The 24,459-nt window shown below is 36.5% G+C and overlaps 1 protein-coding gene across 2 annotated transcripts in view; it reads left to right on the top strand.

Annotated features, from left to right (window-relative positions):
- The first annotated feature begins 265 nt into the window (after positions 1-265).
- Positions 266-24,459, top strand: part of lama (lamina ancestor) — a 77,935-nt gene continuing 53,741 nt past the window's right edge. Inside the window, exon 1 of one of the 2 annotated variants that reach the window (XM_067788656.1) lies at positions 266-1,125. The gene's annotated coding sequence lies outside the window, so the exon portion shown is untranslated. Of the gene's footprint in view, positions 1,152-24,459 lie in introns of both variants that reach the window. The other variant, XM_067788654.1, reaches the window with a different exon arrangement.

Genomic DNA, 24,459 nt, shown 5'->3' with positions numbered 1-24,459 from the left:
TTAAAATTAATAGATACTCTGATGTTTCAACGATTTTTTGTTACCCCTTGTCAAACTTGGTTTGGAAACAAACCGGTTTCGGCGTTGTGGCACTTTTCGCTCTTACGTCAATTACCCAGCCTGTCTGAAATCAACAAAACAAACGTTAAAATTAATGTTTTTTTTTTAATTTTTGAGAACTATGTTTCTGTTGTTGGTTGGGAAGTAGCTCGAAGCAGTGGTATACTAATAAACCGAACTAGCTGGCGACAACAGTCTAATCATTGACGCTGATCGTTTAACAACGTGCAACGCGTAAATAGAGTTTGAAAATAAAAATTCAATAGCAGTGATCGCATATAAGGCATAGCAAAGTAGAAAATTGGAGTGAAAATCGCATTTCATTTCTTGAAACAGTGCTAAAAATAATGGGAGGCAAGCAAATACTAATCTACATATACATACATTATGTATACGTTTGAGCAACCTCTAGATTAATCCGTAAAAACTTTGCTAACTGAAGAGGAAAGAAAATTTCTCAAAATATTAAAAAAAATTTAATAAATTTTATTATTTAGCTCAGAGCTAAACAGCAATCAACTTAACTAGATGCTAAAACGCAAGTGAAAAATTAAAAAAAAAAAAAACACTAAATAAAAGTCGAAAAAAAGTTAAGAACTTCCAAGTAATCACACAATAAAAAGTTAAAACAAAACAAGAAAGTGCATTGTGCATTAAATTTAAAATTCATGAGATTTTAATTAAACAAACAAAACAAACGACAAAAAACAGCAAATTATACAAACTTTAGCTGGAACGAAAGGCATTAACTTTATTAAATTTGTTTGCATTTTCCAATGTAGTCGTTTGGGGAAATTTAACACGAACGTGGCCGAACTGGATGTTTCGTGTTAAAATTAATAAAATTTCCTACATTAAGAACAAAACATAATTAAATTCGATTTCTTTGTTTTCGCATGCGTTCTGAAAAAGTGAATTTCTTTTGCAATACAAAAATATTTACAACACAAAGAATTTCAATATTTAACATACGCACAAAAATATTAAAAAAAACTTGCTTTTAATTGCATATATTATCTGTCCGAAAAAATAAAAAGAGAAAAAAATTCATAGACGACCGATAAGGTACGAGTTGTAAAATTCTTTAAAAAGTAAGTAATACGTTAATATATAAATTCTTAACACATGAGACATGTTAAGTGAATACTTAAGTTTCTTTCAGTTTAAGTTATAAACAATTAGCTCTTATGAACATTTACTTGAGAGATATGAAAAAGAAAATACGAGTTGTAGACAGTCAGACGTTATGTTACATAGATTAAAGAAAAATAACTGGTTTAATTCTTATCACCCACAATTATGCCCACGTTTTGGTTTTATACACATTCTTCGCTCCTTCCTTGCTTCATCAACTACCAGAGTTGTTAACACGTTCGCGCCCGTGAATGCTGTAGCATTCAAATTGTAAAGCCAAATTTTATTTATTAATTTTATAAAATCTTAATTTTTTGTAATTATTATACATTAATCCCTGAAATTTTTAGCGCCCGCGAACGTGTTAAGGTATGCAATCTATGCACTCTAGGCCAGGTCGATTTGTGGGGAGGCAAACAAATCGCCCATTGCTCTGTGAAAATCATATTCTAGGGATCAAAATAAGAAACTTTGCCGAAGGAACCATACCTCTAAAACGAATTCTGATGCCCCCCAATTTTGGTCGAACTTTTGGGTAGGGGCAAGTTTTGAAAAATCCCACTTTGACCCATTTAGAGTGCTCCAATCGAGTCCAAATGTATGACCGACTCCCACTAATTTTGGAGGCCCGACCCACCGATGCCAGTGGCACACCCCCACACAGCAGGTAGAATTGAAATTACCATTTCATTCTTATTATCTCGTCTCGTAGACCATATATAACGCAACAGTTTTTGTGAATGCATTAAGTCGTTGTGAAGAACTCAAAGTGTGAAGTGCTAATTTCAGATAAAAAATATTTCAAATAAAAAAAATAATAAGTGAAGTGACCATTCCAAATCAAAAAGTTTACAATGAATCCACCATCCTCTACACCGCAAGATGAAGCAACTACATCACGAACTATCGAAAACCTAATGAGTCATATACCCAAGCATGATGTTACTGTTTTTGGTGTGTCTACTGATTTAACTGATCTTAATTTACCAACCCATCTGGATATCTTGAGATATTATTTTTACTTAAGCGAACGTGCTAAAACAGAACAAAGTATTTTTCCCATAAATCATTCACTATTCAAGTACAAGATAAGTTGATTGGAATTTGGGAAAAACTTGGTTTGGAAATAATGCTGAAAAAGAGTGTATTTAATAAATTGAATAAATTGCTTGACAAGTATCAAGAGCAAATCAAGAGAAGAAACAACACCCAACAATTTACAGAGTATGTAAAATCTCTGGAAACAATTTTTACTTGTGAAACTCTTCCGGTAAGTTATTGCTATCACACATTTATTATAATTGTCAACCATTTTTAATAATTTTATTATTATATATTTTCAGGTGGTGGCCGGCTTCCAGAAAATTGAGTTGCTCCAGAAAAAATTGAGTTTTCCACCGATTCGAAGTACTTATACGACATGGCCCATGCAATTTCTAGCGGCGTGGTTCCGGTGGATCTGGCTAACATCAAACCAGGGAAAATTGTACATTCTCGGTGGCTCACCAAGGCCGCTAGATTATTGCGATTATATGTGACAACGGAAAATCCAGATGCAAATTTAAGAATTCTGCTTGAATTTATAATTAAATGTTATGTGCCAATGTACTTCAATATCAAGTATTACAGCTCTGTCGTGTACGGCAGTGCATTATTTTTCAAGTTCATTGGTTGGTCACGATTTCTAGAACCTCGTTTACGCAAAATTGTCAATCAAGTAATTAAAGATAATTCATATTATGCGCATTCGGAAAATATATTGTTATCAATGTTGTTTGATGATAGCAAAAAAAAGTGCGACTGTGCCATCAAGAAAATTCTACGCTATCGAACCGCTGTTGACGAGCCAATGGAACTTAGAGTTTATAAAAAATCAGATATAAACTTTAATTGCACAAGTTATACGGAAATGATCAATTTGAATAATATAAATATCGTATTTGAACCACCATTCACACGAAGCGTTCCGTACGATACATTGAAAGAATATTTAAATCAAGATGATCCACCGTTTAATGATCCAAAAATTCCATCACACATACAAGGAACGGAACGACATGTTCAATTGCTAGCTAGCGTTTCCAAACGGGTTATACCGGAAAATGTAGAGGCTGTTATGGCGACGACATTAGAGAGCCGTGCGAAATTGCCCAGACTTGAAAGTAAAAAAGACTTCAAACAATAATTTTTTTTAGTTTCTTTTCTATAACTCACTTAAATTAATTTTTTCATTTACATATGTTCTGACTAAATCAATTTCTTAAGAGAAAAAATAGATATTATTATAAATAAATAAATATTATTATAAATAAATAAATAAAAACAAAGAAAAAACATAGCCATTTAGCTGATTTTTTCATGTAAAGTGCAAAACCGGCAATTTTTTGAAATGTTTGTATGGTGAACCCCCAGGGGGGTTCCAGGGGGTGTGCCACTGGCATCGGTGTGTCGGGCCTCCAAAGTTAGTGGGGGTCGATCATACATTTGGACTCGATTGGAGCACTCTAAATGGGTCAAAGTGGGATTTTTCAAAATTTGCCCCTACCCAAAAGTTCTACCCAAATGGGGGGACATCAGAATTCGTTTTAGAGGTATGGTCCCTTCGGCAAAGTTTCTTATTTTGATCCCTAGAATACGATTTTCACAGAGCAATGAGCGATTTTTAAATTGACCCGCCCTAATGCACTCCTATTCCTGGAATAACACATTTGAAGTGCAGCCTTATTAATTTTATTGAATTTTTTTGTATTCCTCATCTGGAATAAAAAAAATCAAAAGCATTAAAATTTAAATCGTTTTCCACCTGGTTCTTCCAGCTGAGTGGGTGCGGCCCTCTTTTTCTGTTTTCATAAGTTGATTTCGATAAAAATACTTTCTTAGCCGGATCATCATCTTTCATTCGCAAAACATAACATAGCCGCTGTTTTAATTCGCTAAACTTTGATGATGTCTGTGTAAAGCTCGCGCAGCTCATTAAATGTTCTTCGGTACTCGCCGTCGCTAACGCGTAGAGGTCAGTAAATCTTTCGAAGAACTTTTCTCTCGGACACCGTCAGAGCCAGCTGATCTGATGTCATCGTGCATGCTTCTGCACTATAAACTAGGAACGGTACGATAAGTTACTTGTAGAACATGATCTTCGTTTGCCCGGAGGACTTTGCTTTTAAATTGCCGACTCAGTGCAAAGTAGCATTCATTGGCAAGAGTGATTCTTCGCTAGAATTCAAAGTTAATGTTGTTTGTGTTAATGCTGTTTCCGAAATAAACGAAGTTGTTTACTGTTTGGAGACAGTGGTGTGGTGCAAATGCGCTGACCATTTGCTTGATGATAGCAGGTACTTCGTTTTGTACTCATTTCCATCAAAGCCACCTTTCCACTAGTATAATTTTCTCCAGCATCAAATTAAAGAAATCGTTTAGCTTCGAATGGCTGGGAAGGTCCATCCTATTGACTGAGCTGATGGGTGTTGCTCAACATCATTTTGTGCAGCCGTATAAGATTTGTGGGGAAACCAAATTCAGACATAGCGGAATATAGGCAGCTCCTTTTCACGCGTCGAAGGTGGCTTTAAAATCGACGAAAAGCGATGTGTTTTTCCCATGATTTGGGACAGAGTGAAAATCTGGTCGATCGTAGATTTACCAGGTCTTACGCCGCAATGATAAGGTAAAATAAGCTGGCTCAGGGTGGGCTCCAATATCTCGCACAATCTGCGACAGCTAGCGCAGTTTGCCGGTTCCCCCTTCTTGTGTATGTATGAGTTCCATTAAAAGAATGCGCAATTGAGATGTTAAGTGGCGAAAATTAATAATTCTAACATAAGTACTTCGAATTAATTATGTATACATATTTAAATACATTTGTATATGCTTACATATCAATTGATATGAAGTCGTCTGTGATAAATATTATCTATTATTTTGTAGTGATCTCAAACGTTCTCCATCAACTTCAATTGTTAATAGTGCAATGTTATCTTAATTTTTTGCCATATCTTATCTCCTTTACGATTTTGTATGCATGATCTCTTTTCTTATTATGCGACAAATTGGATGTGACAGTTATGACTCAGATGAAGTTTACATCCTTATAGAGTGCAGACACTTTAATTTGTTAAATTGGTTGCTTAATTGAGTATGTTCAATACACTTGTACGATTACTGTATGTACATATATATGTATGGCCTAACTCAACAACTGCGTAGCAAAGAGAGGGGTGGGTGGGGGAGGGGGGGGGGGCTGAGCGGTGACTCATAGGCGATTTTTGTTAAAAAAAATTCGAAGATCGCAGAGGCGTCAGCCATTTTTTCGTGGTGTACATCGACTTGTTTTGTTCTTGACTTTATGTGTTGTCAATTAACTTGCTGTTGTCAGCGGAATCGTGGCCGGTTAGGACAATGCTGGGCATACATTGTCCACATTGGCTCTGTAAAAGTCGGCACTCCAAAGCGACATTTTTGATCCCGCTTGGACCCTGTTGAAACAGCTCGTTTCTTTCTATCCATTATCGTGCTCCTGATATGATATGCATATCGGGTTTATAATGAATTTTTCAGTGCGAAAAAATAAAAGAACACTAGAGTAAAATCCATACTTTGTTCTGACAGGCATTTTGTTTGCCTTCATTCAAAAAGTGAGCCTCGCTTCCGTTCTTTACCCTCTTTCTCATTTGCATATGGAATCTTTATACCAAACATTAAATACCTGCTTCAGCTGATCAACCGATTTAAATATCTTTGTTATTATAAACTACTTACTACGAAACTATATGAAACTAACGCGGGTTTTAAAGATCCCATAAATTTTTTTATATTAAATACAAAAAACTAGTTAACTGAAACGTTTTCCTGCCCGATAATATTCGTACCTGAAATCTACCTACTCTCCCAGTAAACATTGGTCATATTGTGGATTATGTTTCTATCTTCTGCATCCTCTCCAAGTTTCATCCCTGTCTTTCCCTCGTATCTTCTCCTTTTCTCGACTTTTCTCTCCTCCACTCCCAATTTCTTTCCTAAGCCTTCCTTTATGTTTCCTCTTCTTCTTCTCCTTCTCTTCTCTTACTTACTTTCCTTTCTATTTTCCCTTGGTAATTTCTCCATTGGCTTTATAAAGTTGTACATGTTTCTTCGTGACCTCAAAATTTATACAATTGATATTTCTTGAGACAAAAGGAGTTCTTATCTTTACTATGCGGTTTAATGTTAACGGTACCCAACCTATTTCTTTTTTTACATTTAACATCTGTAGTAATAGGAAATACCCTCCCTGTATGAGGATTTGAATGAGGCAAACTTAATACAATATTAATGATTTTTTTTTCAAGGTTGGAAATTCATAGTTATTGTTACAATTTCCATATTTCAAAATTTCATGCCACCTGCGATCAATTGGAAGATTTCTCAAGTAATCTTTTTTTGTCACTGAATAATACTGCAATCTATCTTTATATATATTTTAAAAGAAGTGTACATTTTGATTGTCACTCCATAACTCGAGAACGGATAGAAAGATTGCCATGACATTTTTAGGATAACTTAATAGGAACCCGGAGAGTGTTTGTGAAAAGTTTTTTTTCGGGAAGTGGACCAGGGACCGATTTATTCTAAACTGTCGTATATATGGCTCGATTTGCCTGAAATTTGGTATGTAGGTAGCGTTATATCTAGAATAAAATATCGGATAATTTTTCTTCCGGGAAGTGGACCAGGATACATATTGGTGACAAGTGTCTCGAGATATAGGCCAAAACGTGGACCCGGGCACCCCTAGAATGTGTGTGTATTTTGGACATCAAATGAAAGCTGTTGCTGAGAGCTTTTAAGTAATTTTCATTGTGATATTCGATTTAGTCGCATCAACCTGGCAAAACTGATAAATATGCATGCGAAATAAAGACATGAATTAATAATACCTACATATCTATTTACATACGTCCTATTCGATTTGCCTGAATTTGGTATATAAATTTGCCAATATTAGTATTTCCGATGTTTTTTTCCGGGAAGTAGACCAGAGACGGACTGGGACTGGGACTGAGACTGAGACTCGGAGTGGGACTGGGACTGAGACTCGAAATGGGACTGGAACACCCCAGCGGGTAAGGGGGTCAGAATATACCCGCGGTAGGTATGCCTGTCGTAAGAGGCGACTAAAATACCAGATTCAAGGGGTGTGTAGCGCAACCCTTCAGGTTGCCAGCGCAATATATAGCTTCTCCAAATCCAATTGTCAACCTCACCTATCCGCGGCGAATCCTGTTTCACTAACAGACGAGGCTCTGGCGACCCCAAGCTCCTCATGGATCTTGGGGGTGGGGAGGGAGGGGATGGCCTGAAGGTTTAATGTGGCCACATAAATCGTTCCCGAGATGGTCGGGCTAGCACCTTATTGGTGCTGTGGTACCGGAGCGTACCGGATCTGCATCCGGCAAAGGACCATCACATCGATAACACTCCCCAAAGCCTTCGGGGAGCAACCTTATCGCTACAACAACAACAACATGGGACTGGAACAAAATACATACCACCCTCTGGGACTGGCAATAAGATATGAAGAATAATGAGAAAAACTTGAGAGAAGAGAAAAGAGAGAAGGAGACTGAGAAAGAGATAGAATGAGACGAAGATGGAGATAGATGAAGCGAAAAATACGGAGGGAGGAATGAATCCAAATATTAGGAAAAAGTGTAGAGGGACGAGGGAGAGTTCGACGGAAAAAGCTTATTAAAATGTATGCAGATATACAAATTTAGGGCAGAACAACGTCTGCCGGGTCTGCTAGTGTTTTTATACTCAAGACAGGCCGAATCGGCAGAATCAAGTTTGAATTTTTTTAGAACAGAAGATATTTTAGCATTCAAGCTTTTTTAACATCAAATACCGTACTAGGGTTCAAAAAATCAAGACTTTCAATAAATTCATCATAAATACGCAAACGTTTTACCATTTCTTTAATAGCTGTTTTATAAAAATTCATACATGATGTTAACACTTCAGCTTTTCAATATCATTAAAATTTGATAACATTTCTGTGCAATCTTCTCCGAAAAATAGATTATGGAAATCAACTATAGAAGCATCATGATTTTCCATTATTATACACAGTTTTGAGTTCCATTCTAGGGGCAAAAAATTGTAGTTCATGAAGTTTCTGCTAAATTTTAAAATTACCCACATTTTGTTCTGCTGGCTTGCGGAAGTCCCTTTTACCCACTCAGCTAATTTTTTGTTGAAAAAACCCACAAATGGGCGAAAAACCCACGTTTTGGCATCACTGCCTATGGATTTTTTTATAACTTTTCCTCTCGCTCTTCTTCTTAACCATCTCCCTGTGTTAAAACCCTAACTAATAAAATAATAATAAAAGTGGAAGTAAACCCCTCCATTGAATGGTCTATTGATAAGTCAGTGTACACAACTGAATCGCTACATATTCGTTGTTTGTTTGCATGTATTCCTGCGCTTGTTTTGCAAGCCATTTCAGAAAAGCGAATTATTTGTTGACATAAATAATGACTTGTCAAAAAGTCTGTTTACTAAAAAGACAAATATTACAGAAAAAACATGCTTCTGAAACTTTAGATAAATAAACAAATTGTTTGGGGTTGCCTGCTGATACTATAGCTAATGTTTGTGTTATAAAGATTTGTAAATGATGGAAACAAGGTTTTAGTAACCTTCAACAAGATGATAGCTTCCAAAAAAACCATTCAAAGACCCATAAAATGCGATACTCCTTGGCATACTCGATTTGGAAGGGATTCGAACCTTTTTTAACTTATAATCTTCGACATTGCTCGTTATCAATATAAAATTTCTACTGGCAGAATTTAACTTGAGAAAAAAAAAATTCAGTAGCGCTAAAGCAACACCAATATTAATCATACTTAACTCATATATTTCTAGAAAATGTATCACATTTTTACAGACAGACAGTTGAATGACACAGAATTCTGTTTATTTAAACCTGACGGCTTGAATTGATAACATTACTTTGAAGAAGATAAGTTAACACTTTAAAGTACTATGGAATCATTTCTAATAGACTAAAGTCTAGTAAAGTAATCTCTATACGTACAGCACGAATGCCAAATCTGTAAAATCCAAGAGCAACTGACAGACTTATAAAATTTCAACGACGGGGCATAAAGGGCTGTTTTTACCATCTTCAGCTAGTTACTAATCTGTTAGTTATCGAAATTATCGTGCGACTGTTAGCTATTTATTGATTGCATGAAAGAAGTGTTGACAAAAGTTGGCTGTTTTATTGGTTTTTGTGTATTCACAATCGATTCTGGATACCTACACTCTAGTATGAAATTTCGACTTTCATCCCTTTCTGGATTAAAACCCTCACAACCAAGGCGAAGTCAATAAAATATGGCCTCATAACCAAGCTGATTGTGTCATATTCTCTTCCTAGCACGGTAAAGATAGGGCCGCCGTTTTATTTTTGATTTGACAATTCAAATTACGAGAAAGTTAGAATGAAGAAAATTTGTTATTCTAATATCCAGAGCTGTCATGGAATCCAAGTCGGTTTTGCGTTTTGTCGGAATTACAAACCAATATTGATTTAAATTGGTGTCATAAAACCGTACTGGTTTTGCTCTTTTCGAATCTAAATAAAAGCGATGTTCCATTTGAGTTGCCAGAGACAGCGTAATTAAAAATATTTCTTAATGTGGGTTTCTAAATATTTATACTGTACTAGAAGACCCGGCAGACGTTGTCCTGCCCTAAATTTGGCAAATCTGCATACACTTTAATAAGCTTTTTCCGTCTGACTCTGCCCTCCCCCCTCTTCACTTTTTCCTAATCTTTTTATTCACCCCTCCCTCCTTCTTTTTCGCTTCATCTAAATCCATCTTCGTCTCATTCTATCTCTTTCTCAATCTCCATCTCCTTCCCTCTTTTCTCGTCTCTCAATTTCTTCTCATTCTTCTGCATGCCTTATTGTCTGTCCCAGACGGTGGTATGTATTTCATTCCAGTCCCAGTCCCAGTCCCATTCCGAGTCTCAGTCCCAGTCCTAGTCCTAATCCCAGTCCCAGTCCGTCTCTGGATAATATATTATTCTGTACTAAAGCACTCATCAACAGCTTTCATTTGATATCCATATTCTATACACACATTCTAGGGGTTCCCAGGTCTACGTTTTGGCCTATATCTCGAGACCCGAGTCACCCAGGGGTATGAAAATTACCCTCTACTAAAGCACTCATCAACAGCTTTCATTTGATATCCATATTCTATAAACACACTCTAGGGGTACCCGGGTCCACGTTTTGGCCTATATCTCGAGACCCGAGTCACCCAGGGGTATGAAAATTACCCTCTACTAAAGCACTCATCAACAGCTTTCATTTGATATCCATATTCTATAAACACACTCTGGGGGTACCCGGGTCCACGTTTTGGCCTATATCTGGAGACCCTAGTCACCCAGTCCCCTATCCTATATTTCAAGTTAGATCAAACTACGGAAGGTAATTTTTTAAAGTAGTACCCATTTATTTATTTTTTTTATTAATAAATAATTTTTTTGTCATTAATAAAAAACATTAATAACAAAAAAATTATTACTAAAATTCCAAAAGATTAGAAAAAGCACATAATATGCATTTTTTCATACATTTCTCTTATTGAGAAATTGAGAAATTGTTCTTATTTGAAGACGTAATCTGAATATATACTTAAAACATTTCATAACAAGTTTGAGAATATAAAAAATTAAAAAAAAAAACTACAGAGTTTGACGGTGGTCGAAGTCGCGCCATACGATCGCAACCGCAACATCATAGCCGCTGGGCCACTGCAACTGCTTGTTGGTTTGTGCCAAATGTTGTATTTAGCATTGTAGTACACACGAATTATACCGTTTCATTTTTCTTGAACTTAATTTAAGAAAATTCTCTTTTCAAGAAAATGGTTGTCAGTTTAAGAACAAGTTTGTTGTTGTGAGAACAGGTCGCTCATTTTTCAAGAACAAAAAAGTAAGAACATGAAAAGCTTGAATTGAGTCCGGTGATGCTGGATTTTAGAACGGCGTTTTTCTCTGAATGAATGGTATTGGACACCATTGAAGGACGCTTAACTCGCTCGAAAGTTCTGCCAGTGCTGCAACTAGCAGCTTCGTTACAATTTTTATCTGAAGGATCCTATCAAAAGTCAGTTGGCAAGGATTCTAGCATAAGTGTAGGTAGAAGCACGGTGTCAACGATTTTAGATTGTGTTCTTCGTGAAGCGCTTCGCAATATCTGGATGTTTCTCCATAAATTCAATCAAAATACTGTTTTGCATTGAGTTTTTATGCTTTCCCCTATTAAGAATGAAAATATATGTAAATTTACATTTATTTTTATAAAATAAACCCTCATTTACTTACATTTCTAGAAAAGATTAAACTGCAAGAGAAAAAAACTATGAACAAATGAAATCCAACTGCATTTAACTGATTGGTTTGCTTCCGATAGCAAAATGGATATTATAGGATTCTGTGATACCTAAAACAGACACTAATCCCAATTCGAACACTAAACCGATCATTGGATTTCATGAAATCAAAGTCATTTTTTTGTCGTTATTAAAATCCGATTTCGACAACAATTGGATTCCAGACAGCCCTTATCATCTACTTATGTATTCTCTCTGCTCTGAAACACGCTCCAGCTACTTAGATAAATAATCTCACGTTATGTTATATATCAGGCAAACCACTCTGCTACCTTTTTCTAAAGATTTTTTAGCAAACATATCAAGGAAAGCCCTGGTTTCGCCAAGAAATTTATGTGCGTCTCAATAATACTTGAGCAGCGACCCTGTAAAAACACAGCCCAGTTTTTGAATGGAATTTGCTATTTTATTTGAGCACAATTTTTTTCTCGTCTTAAACTTAAAAACGGCTTTACCGATTTCAATATTTTTTGTTTGTTTCGTTCGTTATGGTTGAAGGATAGTTGGAAAAATTTTATTGAAAAAGGATGCGGTGCCACGCCCCTGTCAGGGAAAAATTAAATTTGCTATACAACCGCAGTTATTTAAAGAAGGTATCCGAAATTTACTATAGAGATTTCATATATAAAGTTATAGTCGTAGTGGAAGTGAGAGTGCGATTGGGAGTGAGAGAGAGAGAGAGTAGGCATGGCAGTGGGCGTGGGAGGAAGGTTGAAGGTGAATAAGGGAAGGATAAGAATAAGAAGAATTATGGATTATAAAGTATACGCGAGAATGGTATAAGTGGAAAAGAGAGGACGCTCACTTTTTGAATCTAGACAAACAAAATTTTGGACAGGACCACGCACGCCGTGTACACTAGTATTCCATAAAAGCGTTCAATTACTGACGTATGCTGAAAATATTGACGACATCACCATAAACACCCGCGCAATAGGTTCTGTTTACTGCAGTTTGGAGCGGAAACAATGGGTTTGTTGGTGAATGAAGAGCAAACGAAGTAGCTGTTGTCATCAAGCATAGAGTCAGTTCATTTGCGACTTGGCAATCACGCCACTGGAACCAATAATATCTCTTTGGTCCAAACCTGTGTAAACTGTATGTTTTTTTGGCTTCCGTTTAAGGATAGCGATGAAAATTTGTAAGTGGTCGCACCCTTTGGATGTGGCGACTTTAAATCCTACAGGCATTTAGGTACATACATAGACATTTGTTTTATATTTGTATTTATTAAATAAATATATAGAGGTATGTACGCTGGCACTTATGTGAAAATATATATCCTTTCACATGAAAAGAAATATTACCTGTAAGTCTATCCTTAAATGCCTGCTCGATCTGTATGAACCTTTGCAAACAAACATTTGAGGAATTCAATTCAATGCATACACAAAAGCCAACAGTGTCTGAACTCTACACAATGCCGATCACATTGTGCTGCAGTTAAAACTAATTTTGAAGAACAAATATGAAAAGAAACCAAAAAGAAAAAATATAACCACAGCAGTGCAATGATCTCAGACGCATTGAATGAGCCAAAAAAAAAAAACTACGATTAAAGCAGACAATCAAAGAAGCTGAGGTCAATATCTTAGAGGTAATTGTCCTTCTGTGAAGAGACTGTGACTTGTGTGTGTGTGGCCATGAGTGTGCATTTTGATCTTGGCTGAGTATTGTTTAGAAATTCTGAGAAACTAATAAGACTGGGATGCTGTCTCAGAAGGCAGTAGAAGAGGCGAGGATATCAAGTTTTTATACTGTTTGAAATGAGTGTTTGTGCATTAAGATGGATCGAATTTTCGAAATCAATTATTTCGCTAATTCGGCTGATTACGGGGACAAGTTTTTTCCTTCATAAATTGTAACGCTTGAATTAGGAAAATATTGCTCTTTTGCCAGTTCGATGAAAATATTATATAAAATTAACTGAAGACAGGGGAAATATAAAGCACAGAGAGTTATGGATCCAAACAACATTTGTTTTGTTATTTGGCTATAGTAGCAGGATAGCGCCGAGAACTACGATCACTTGTAGAGTTGATACCCCATATACAAATTCTTCGACTGCTGGATGATAAGCTATATTTGTCTAACCATGTAGAAGGTAAGCCGATCGAAGTGTTACCAACTTTGCGTCGGTAGATCTGCCAAATCGCTATTGCTTGAACTCAACTCAAAGTCTGCCGATTTTTTCTAGGAGTTACCGAAAGTCTTCGATCCTGAAAATTCAAACTCAAACATGTGAGTTTTATAATGCATTTGAATTCTTATTTATTGCATATAAAAATAAATTCGTTACTTATATGTATGTGTACACTAGGGCGGGTCGATTTAAATATCGCTCATTGCTCTGTGAAAATCGTATTCTAGGGATCAAAATTGAGATTGCCCCTACCCAAAAGTTCGACCCAAGGGGGGGGACATCAGAATTCGTTTTAGAGGTATGGTTCCTTCGGCAAAGTTTCTTATTTTGATCCCTAGAATATGATTTTCACAGAGCAATGGGCGACTTTTTTGCATCCTCACAAATCGACCCGGCCTAGTGTACACGTACCACGACGACGGGGTGCATCCTCCTTTTTCTGACATGTTTAATGTAAAATTTGGTTCACCCATCAATCAGTCAATATATGCATATGTATCTTGATATATATCGGGGATGCGAAAAAGAGGGTTACACATACCTAGGCATTACATGTCGGCTTACCGCCGCGGAGCAGACGGATATAGTCTTGTTTACTAAGAGGAATAGGTCCAAAACTGGACTAGGGCTCTCGTGGAAGATAGAGTGAAGAAGGCATAGACGGCATTGTGGAGTAATTGTTAAGTGCTAAGTGGTGAGCCACATAAAAAAGAGCCTACCTCAAAAAATAAAGGGGTTATACAGGCTATCAATACTAGGCGTAACGGGAAACAATGCCAATTCACTGTATGCCATTCTACACACCTCACCTGTGAACATGGTGCCGAAAAACAGAGCGTTAACAAATGCAACGAGGATCAATGCATTGGGACTGCTTGAGCGCAAAATTATAAGGCTACTACTATAGCGTCATCAAATATTGGACGAAGAGGCTACCTGATACCTTACCTGCTTTTCTATGGGAAATAGCGGTTTTTTTTTTAATTTTTCTAAATTTTAAAAATTGTATTTTGTTTTTGGAATAGCAAGTAGAAATTTTTTCAGAGAACCTGCCATAGCTGCGCAGATAGATAGTTGGTAAAAAGTAATAATAAAGTAAGTAGTAATAATGGCGGCCACCGTGGTGTGATGGTAGCGTGCTCCGCCTATCACACCGTATGCCCTGGGTTCAACTCCCGGGCAAAGCAACATCAAAATTTTAGAAATAAGATTTTTCAATTAGAAGAAAATTTTTCTAAGCGGGGTCGCCCCTCGGCAGTGTCTGGCAAGCGCTCCGATTGTATTTCTGCCATGAAAAGCTCTCAGTGAAAACTCATCTGCCTTGCAGATGCCGTTCGGAGTCGGCATAAAACATGCAGGTCCCGTCCGGCCAATTTGTAGGGAAAAATCAAGAGGAGCACGACGCAAATTGGAAGAGAAGCTCGGCCTTAGATCTCTTCGGAGGTTATGGCGCCTTACATTTATTTTTTTTTAAAAAGTAATATAAGTTGCAAATTTGCCAGTCAAACAAACCACCGCTGTATAGCTAAATGGTTAGCGCAGCATGCCTAAAGCGTACTGATGATGAAGGCTTAGCACCCTTCGAAATGGATCTATCTGCGCAGCTATGGCAGGTTGTCTGAAAAATTTTCTACTTACTATTCCAAAAACAAAATACAATTTTTCAAATTTAGAAAAATAAAAAAAAAAATAACAATAATTATCATTAGAAAAGAATTATTGTTCTGGCCTTGTGCTCGAATCGAACCTTGAATCATTTATCAATAGGCCGATAAAAACAAAAACAATTGATAGATATATTGCTTTTCGAGGCGTTGATTCCACAACACAATTTAAACAACACTGGTCGTTGTCATATGCGGGACTCTGGACAAATAATAGTATAATCTGTTACAGTGTCAGGTTTAAGTTGGGCCGGAGAAACGCTCGACTTCAGATTTTTTTTTTTAAAACACCCCAGCTAATATCAAAATATATTTAATTTTAGCTCATATGGGCCTTTTTGAAACCAATTCTGAGAGAGAGCATTCTTCAACCGCATTCTAACATGGGGCGTTTTTGAAACAAGTTCAGAAATATGGCGTTATTCACAAGTTTTCTGAGATAATACGTTTTCGAAACGACATCTGAGATAGCGTGATAGCCCACTCAGAAGTCGATGTGTAATTACATATGTTTTCAGATTGAACGAGATCCCGAGCAACATAGTACATTATACAAACAACAATAAGGAGTGCGCTGTGTGCGAGGCTTGAAAGTGAGTTATTCCAAGCCACTCTCCAGTATTATTGTTTTTAATTACTTAAGGAAGTAAGTGTATGCTTTTTAATTAGGAAGATCAGGTCAGCGATATGAAAATCGGTGCAATACTAATTGAAATCTGAAATCTTTTTGTGCCTTTCAAAATGTGATTTACCTGTGATTGGAACTGTCTCGAATTCCTGTTAGGTCAATCACACATGGCTTCGCAAAGCATAAACGGGCTTTGTTAATTTTAAACAGAAATATGAAATCAAGCATTACTATACGACTCTGTAGCCAAAAATAGTCGCATTAAAAGCACAATGTAAGCTGTTTACGACGCTATTACAGTCATATCGGCCTGGTATTTGGGCTTATCTCGGACTACCATTAGAAAAGGTACCTATAAAGGTATATTTCCGCCTCCGAAATGAGCTCATATTGGGTGTAAAACCTCCGATTTTGTATTCCGATGTATTCCAATCAGATACCTAATATATCATACAAAAAAAATAATTGGTGTAAAGAGGCTGGTCCCGCATCTTTATACCTACCCTGTAACGATCTATTTGATTTAACATGGAACTGTCATCAATCCTAGAGTAACTTTCGTTGCATTTGAGAAATTAGTTCTTTGAGTGTAAGACTTCTATGATTATTGACATGCTAAGCGAATTCTAATATGGCATTCACTTTGAGGCATAAACTCGAGTTTGTGTGCCATTTTGAAGTTTAATAGTACTGTTAATCACGAATATACCCCTTAAACTCGAGTTTATGGCGCAATGTAAATGCAACGTAATAAAAATTTTTACCGAACCAAAAAAGTTAATTATCCAGCTAGAGAACTAGAAAGGTCAGTTTCCAGTTTTACTTGTAAGTACTTCTGCTATACCAAAATGTACGCACGCTTCTTTGCACACATGAATGTAGGAAATTTTCTTTATGTATTGTATGTATATAATATGTACACGATCTTCTGATCTTCAATTTAAACATTTTAATTGACATCGCGTCATAAAATTGGCCAGAGACGTAAATATGACCAAAGAAACATCCATACAAGTATTCTTCATTAATATGAACTCTTTTGAAATTTGTTCAGAAATATATCTGAATACATATGTACTACAAACTTAGGTACCCTGCAAAAAGTCGTGCGATAAATCCCTAAAGGGAGTGGTCTGCGGTAGATCTCTGTTGTCCTCATTGGGGCATAATTTGTCCCCTCTAGTTCCTTTTGTGTACGGTTGGGATTAGTCAGTATCAAATTTATGTAGATAGTTTTAGGAAACAATAAAACATGAAATGGGTAAAATAAAAAAGAATACAATGAAAGTGGAACGAATTATTGTAAGAAAAATTCGGACCCCTATATCGATCCTTAAATACTAGGACCATATGTTTCATTATCGTAGTATTTGTTTTATTTTTTTTTTCTCCAATACAAATACGAAATTCAGTTAAAAATATTGTATTTGAGTTTAAAAAATTGATAAAAATGGTAACAAATCCCTACACGTATGGGAATTTACTGATGTATAAAGGAAGACTTGTCCGACTATACCCATATGCGAACAAAGATGATATCTCCGATATTACCAGTAGGGATACAATGAGGACGTGTCGAACAGTACCCATAAGGGAATCAAGTATATTAGAAAAAGTATATGCCCGACAGCACACGCAGGGGTATAAAAGGAACCGGTCCGACACTACCCGTTCAGGCGCAGCCAGGTACAATTGGTCTCTCCACAAGACATGCTCAAACAAAAGGGGTCATCCCAAGTAATAAAGAGATCATTCAAGGCTAATCGCATTTTTTGCTGGGTATACCCATGTGTATCCATTCAATATTGGTTTAAAAATTAAATGCATTTTATAGAACCACTTGAACGAATCTCCGAAAAATTTAACAACTAATCGCTTACGTCTCGATGCATCATATTTAAGTACCCAAGGTTTCCTAGCAGAATTATTGCGAATTACTATCAATCAATTTTATTTAGTAGAAATTTTTAGTTTCATATACAGCAATCGTTATTCTATTGAAGCAATTAGACTTACATATGTACATTCATAATTAAGGAAATATTTTTTAGGAATTTCAAATTTGACACTTGACGTTGACGTATGCAGTTATGTAAAACAGGTGGTAATTGTATTGCTAAAATGATTGATGTGTAACTTAGGATTGGTAAAAACTAATAGACTTGGGAGGTAAAAAAAAAGTAGTTTAACCAAAATGGTAAGATTTAGGTATTTGATTGGAAGAACAGTGATATATTTATGGGATAAAAGTAAACTATATAATAAAGCAGTGGTGTGCATCAACTAGGCGAAATAGGAAGTAGGGCTCGATTAGTGAAGCAGGAACTTTGGCCTGGTTATATGAGCTGTAGATGGCTTATAATAATTTCTTTGCTAACCTCCGAACTCATTAAAAATTACGAAAAAAACTATTCGAAACTGCCATTCGTCGATTGCAAACGACTAGTCAGTTAGTGATAATCGATTATTTTACTAAAGAAATATTGCTAACCTACTAAACGATTATTCGAATAGTGATGAGAGTGTACATACGCGGAGAGAAAAAGAGGCCAAAGGAGAGTGAAAGACAACTAGATATTAGTCATAGAAAGAGGGAGTGCGAAATGGTGAGTAAAAAAGAGAATATAATTGGGAGATATGAGAAGGAAAATATATTTACATAGAGCGCGGAGAGTGAGAGGGGTGAGAAAGAGGTCGAGAGAGATGAAGAAGAAGAGAAGGGAAGCCTCAAATAATATTTATATGATTTTAAAGTAATTGGATTGTTTTATAAAAAAAATGAAAAATACTTGGGCAATTTTCTCGCGAGAGGATTTAGGTTGAACTTCTCTTTTAATTTGTGTCGTGCTCCATATTAATTTTTCCTACAAATTCCTAATTTAAAATTTCTTTCTAAATTCTGTTGCTCTGTTGCTGTTGCTGAACTGAAGACCTTCGTGGTCACGCTACCACCACATCACGGCGGCCGTCATGTGTGCATCATTCCATTGCGACGCTAATAAACCATTTACACAATTGTGGCCTTTAAACAAATCAATCAAATGGCGTATTCGTTACGTATCTGACACCAATTGGAAACACCAAGAGAAATAATGTGATTTTACAATGGGTTCTTCCAACGTAGTAGGTGTTTCGGTTTTCCTTACTTATCATAGGCGAGTGCCGCTATAAATAATTCTGCAGATATAGCGAATTAAATTTTTTTCTAATACGGGCTTGGTATTGACAGATTTACCAAAACTGTTCACAGGTTAATATATTATTAATAAAATATATGGGGAAATCCGCCAAACTTTAGTTTTTTTGGAGAAAAAAATTTTTTTTTTAAACTTGGTATCACGCTAATATATTTTTGTTAGGAACATTGAGGAGTAAATTGGAGCTATTGGGCATCGCCGTTAGGTTAGGTTAGGTTGAACTGGCCGGTCCATGAGGACCTCACATATACTGATTGAGTCCGTAGTGTTACCAGAACTTTGTTTTAACGACCAAACAGAAAAACCCTATCAAAAACCAGGACATATGTTATAAAATAACTCCGTCCTCTTGGCAAATACTAGAAGCTTCCTAGGATTTAAGCCACTTGCTGCTTCTAGATATGACAGCTGTAACACTCCTAATAGCTGGAGTAGTAGCCTGGCAAGTGCAGGGCAAGAGCACAGAACGTGCTCGATCGTTTCCTCCCCCAACCCGCACTTCCTACGTCTGCTATCACTGACCAAGCCTAATTTAAAGGCATCTGACGCCAGAAGGCAGTGTCCAGTCAGAATACCCGGCATGAGTCTACAGTCTTCTCTTTTTAATGATAGAAGCAACTGTGTTAGTCTAAGGTTGTAAGACCTACACATAATCTTCGACACTTAACAGCCGCGCGCTTGAACCCACGCCTTTCCCGCTTGGTCGATCATGTGCCCCTCTCGGTTTCGCTTAATCTCGACCAATCTAATTGTGACGTCTACGGAGCAAGCTTCAAGGGATGCGCCCTTTTTCGCTAGTTCGTCCGCTTTTTCATTCCCATTTATTCCCATATTCCCTGGGATCCAATATAGATGTATGCTTCTCCCTGTCCCGATTCTCTCCAGAGACTGCTTACACTCTAACACGCATTTAGATGCTGTGCTATGCGAGATTATTGCCTTAATTGCTGCTTGACTGTCAATATAAAAGTTAACACGGTTGCAGATTAAGCTATTCTCTTCCAAGGTTTCTACTGCTTTGGTTACGGCTAATATTTCCGCTTGGAAAACGTTACAGTAATCCGGCAGCCTGTAGGATCTGCTTATTTCCGGATCAGCGCAGTATACCGCAGACCCTACTCCTTCGTGTACTTTGGAACCATCGGTGTACACATGTATCGCCTCGTCCTCCATTTGCGCACCCTTGCGCCAACCGTCCACCTCTATTGTGGCCTTAAGATCTCCCTCGAAGCGCAGATAGGGAATCAGGTAGTCTGTTCGTCTTGTGATTAATGACGCTATACTACTATGGCCATATGGTCGGCGATCAAGCTGCCCCGAAGCACCGAGCCTGGTTGCGGTCGTTAATGCTTTGTTCTTTGCTACCAGGTCTACAGGTGGAATGTGCAGAATAGCATACAGTGCAGCCGTCGGGGTTGTTTTCAGGGCTCTCGCAATGCTAAGCATCGATAGTCTGCATACCCCCTCTAATTTTTTGAGGTATGTTGTTTTTTGTGTGGCTTTCCACCAAACAAGAACTCCATAGAATAGAATAGGGCTTACAATTGCTGTAAAAACCCAATGAGAAAGAGAGGGCAATAGGCCCCACGTACACCCCAGCATTCTTTTACATGCATAGAGTGCCGTTGAGGCCTTCTTGACCCTGCCCTCCACGTTGAGCTTCCATGACAGCTTACTGTCTAGGATGATTCCTAGATATTTTGTGCAAGGCTTTCTCCTGTAAGATCACCCCTTCTAACTTAGGCCTGGTCCACTTTGGGACCGTGTACCTCTTTGTAAACAAGACCATATCCGTCTTCTCCGCATTGACTTTCAACCCGACGTTAGATGCCCAGGAATGAATATCCCGAAGCGCCCGATCCATCAAAGAACTAATCGTTGGAAGGCACTTTCCACTTAAGACAATTGCAACGTCATCTGCGTAAGCCGTAAGTTTTACGGGTCCCTCATCGAATTGCCTGAGCAGTTGGTTGATGACCAGCGTCTACAGCAGAGGTGATAGCACCCCTCCCTGCGGCTTGCCCCTGTCCACTGATTTAACATGCAGCCGATCCATCTGATTAAGGCAGGATGTACTTTAATGTAATTAAGACCATCCATAATCGCCCATTTTGCAACATTATTGAAAGCCCGGCAATGTCCAAGAAGACTCCTAGAGCATACTCCTTATATTCCAGGGATTTCTCTATGCTTATTACCACCCTATGCAATGCGGTGTCTACCGACTTGCCTTTGGTGTACGCATGCCGTGTTGTGGAGAGCAGCTTTTCATCCACGTTGGACATCGCCGTTACTCGTCTTACATAATGCCTCAAAAAGATATAGTCAAAATATCGAGAAAAATATTTATAAATTGAGGTCCCAATGTTAAATATACATTTATTTCAACACTTCTGTACCGATTATATCGAAATTTTTACAAAATATGGAGATATATGCAGCGAGACCCGGTTTTGTAGATACCGGTAAAAATACAAAACCAAATAACCGCCAAATATTATTTACTGCAAAGTTTGCAACACATTTATTTTAACACCTTTGTAGCGATTCTTTTGAAACTTTAAAAACATATAGATAAGTGAACGAAGTATGTTTAGGTAAAGAAGTTTTACTACCCGAGATCCGGTTTTGGAGATATTGATAAAAATATAAACCCGGAAAACCTTAAATTTGTTTACTTATTTAAACACTTCTTAACCGATTGTGTTGAAATTTCATCAGGATGTACATATCTATGTGGGGTATATTTAGGTAAAATTTTGTTGATACCCGAAACCCGCTTTTAGAAATATCGGCAAAAATATGAAACCGGGTACCCATCAAATATATCATATCCGTTTGTTAATTTTTTCTCTACACCACAGTGGTATACCATCAATGCCTCATCTTGGAATATTCACGCAAGGAAAGTTATTGATGTCTGTACATGGGGCAAATATACGAAATTTTTGCTAAAAATTGGCAATCGTCAAAAAGTGTAGAAACATTTTTTTTTTTTAAATCTTTGTACCAAAGGTATTTTAAATCCCTGATAGGCTATTATCATGCATAACCAAATTTCAATACTCAGTTGCCTCAAAAAGCTATAAGCAAAAAACTGTCAATATTGAAAATGACAAAAAAAAAAGTATCGCTACTTTGATTGATGATAGTTTTGAGTATTGGAGGGCACATTAATTTTGCTCATACTTTTAGAATCTCCGTCTCAAAAACAACATTCATTTTAAATTTCATAGCGTTTCAGCGATGCCTCAAAATTTTATAGAAAAATTTCAAAAAAAAAAAAAAAATCAAGGGTATCGCTTGAAAAAGTGTAAAAATCGACGTTTTTTACGTTTCGAAGTTCTGCAAAAACTTACTATCAACTTTCTTGATTTTTAAAATCATCAGATCGGATAGTCAAAAGGTCGAACTTAATGTCTTTGTACTTTTTTCTGGCCTTAAGTTTTTTGCCCGTGTGGAAAACCCGAGTATCCAAAAAAGTAAAGGTTTTTGGGATTTGCCCATATATTGCTATCGATTGCTTACTTTTGACTTTCGAATAAGTTCTGAGAGAGGGCGTTTTTCTAAAGTTCTGAAATAGGATGATTTTAAACCGGCAGCCGAGTTAGGGTGATATTCCTCTCAGCAGTCAAAATGTGGTCCACCGCAATGTGGTGGCAACATGCTCGCTCCTCTTACCAAACTAAAGATCCTGCGTTCAAGGCCTGGGCAAGGCAGCATGAAAAACTGAGAAAATAGTTTTTTTAATTAGAAAAAAGTGGTCTAAGTGGGACAAACACTGCCAGTGTATTTTTGCCATGAAAAGCTTCTCAGTGAAAATTCGTCTTCGTTGCAGCTGTCTTTTGGAGTCGGCATTAACATAAAGATCCCGTTCCATAGGTTCACTTCATACCTTCTATCTTTATATTGAAAAATCACTTCTCGCTTTTACTATGGTTTCAGCCTAAGATCATAACAGATAAAGCGATGGAAATAAATCTTAATTCATGAGAAATTATCTATATATTAATACGCTAACAAAATTTCCATACAATCAATTGACAGGCTGTTTCGCATACTTGGCATACGTAAAATCATATAAAAGTTATATGAATCGATTCGTATGGATCAGCCGCAGTGCATAGGCCTATTTTTGTTAAGAAATATTGCTCTATTTGTTTATAATTAATAGAAAAAAGTTTTTTGTAAATTCGAACAATTCATACAAATATAGCAACAATTATCCAAGTGTTCTAATGTGAATTTCAAATTTTATATATCCCCGCTAAATTCGAAAGCACAAATGTTTCACCTACATTCAAATATGGTTTCCCATTGTTGCCACTTACCTATAATAGCCTCTACCAAAATCCTTAAAAATTGTTCCAAAATAATTTGTAGCGTACCAAAAAATCTTAAATAGAATTAATTTTTGGCCGGCACATTTTTTGTGGCAAATTTCACTTACACGTAAACACAACAAGTCTTTGTTTAACAGATTCTTTATTTTTTATTTTAGTTGTTTTCAAAAAAAACATGAAATCACAAATAATGAGTTAACTTTTGTTGAAACTGTTGAACATTGAAACTCTGTACTTTGAATCTTTGAACATCGTGAACCCTGTTTTAAATGTCATTCATAATATGTAAAATGAAACTATTTTCTTACTTCTTAATAAACCACTGAATTGAACGGTATTATAAAATTTCCCAGTTTTCATTAGAAACTAACTAATTTATTTATAACAATTAATGGCAAATTTGCCCGAAAATGTTTTTGCATTTGCAGATTTAATCCTCATTTAAGATAAAGTACGTCTTATACTGAACAAAAAAAAAAGTTACAAAAATATAACATTACATTTTTTATATTGCCTTTTATGTTAATTACGAAACAAAAAAACGTTCCAAACGTTTTTGATTTTAAGTCAAATCGGCAACCGGCCATATTGCATAGGCAGTATATTACCCACTATATTTATTATTAGGCTAACTTTGTTGGATTATATATTTTTGTTTAATGAGCTCCATACCAAAACGTTATAATTACATGTGAAAAGTTTGTAGAAAATTTAAGAAAATACAATCAAAAAGTACAAAGTCTTAGATCAAATTAAAAATTTTAAAGAAAAAGTTAAGTAAGTTAGACCAGTTTGCTATATTTCCAACACTTGATGCATAGACTGAGTTGAAA

The sequence above is a fragment of the Eurosta solidaginis genome, chromosome 5, assembly GCF_040869045.1.
Source record: "Eurosta solidaginis isolate ZX-2024a chromosome 5, ASM4086904v1, whole genome shotgun sequence".
Classification (NCBI taxonomy): Eukaryota; Metazoa; Arthropoda; class Insecta; order Diptera; family Tephritidae; genus Eurosta; species Eurosta solidaginis.
Note: the sequence above shows the minus strand (reverse complement) of the source record. Positions and strands in the feature narration are given on the sequence as shown.